This window comes from Penaeus monodon, chromosome 15 (assembly GCF_015228065.2).
Source record: "Penaeus monodon isolate SGIC_2016 chromosome 15, NSTDA_Pmon_1, whole genome shotgun sequence".
Taxonomy (NCBI): domain Eukaryota; kingdom Metazoa; phylum Arthropoda; class Malacostraca; order Decapoda; family Penaeidae; genus Penaeus; species Penaeus monodon.
In genome coordinates this window covers 10,535,010-10,535,262 of record NC_051400.1, presented here as the reverse complement: position 1 = coordinate 10,535,262, position 253 = coordinate 10,535,010, and positions in this window count along the sequence as shown.

The window sequence follows — 253 nt, the reverse complement described above, 5'->3', positions numbered from 1 at the left end:
CAGGCATACAGAGGAAAAGCAACCAATAATAAGCAAACAAATGGAAAGATAAGAGAGAGGGACACAGAAGGAACACAACCCAATCAGATTCTTACTTTTGATCTACATTTTTTCGCTCTGTTTCGCCACGAGTCTTTCTTTTTCCCCTCTCCCTCCTTCCTTCCATCCTTCACTTATTCCTCTTCCTTCATTCTTTCCCTTGTGGTTTCCTTCCTCCCCTTCGTTCATTCTCCCGATCTTTTGCTTGGATTCC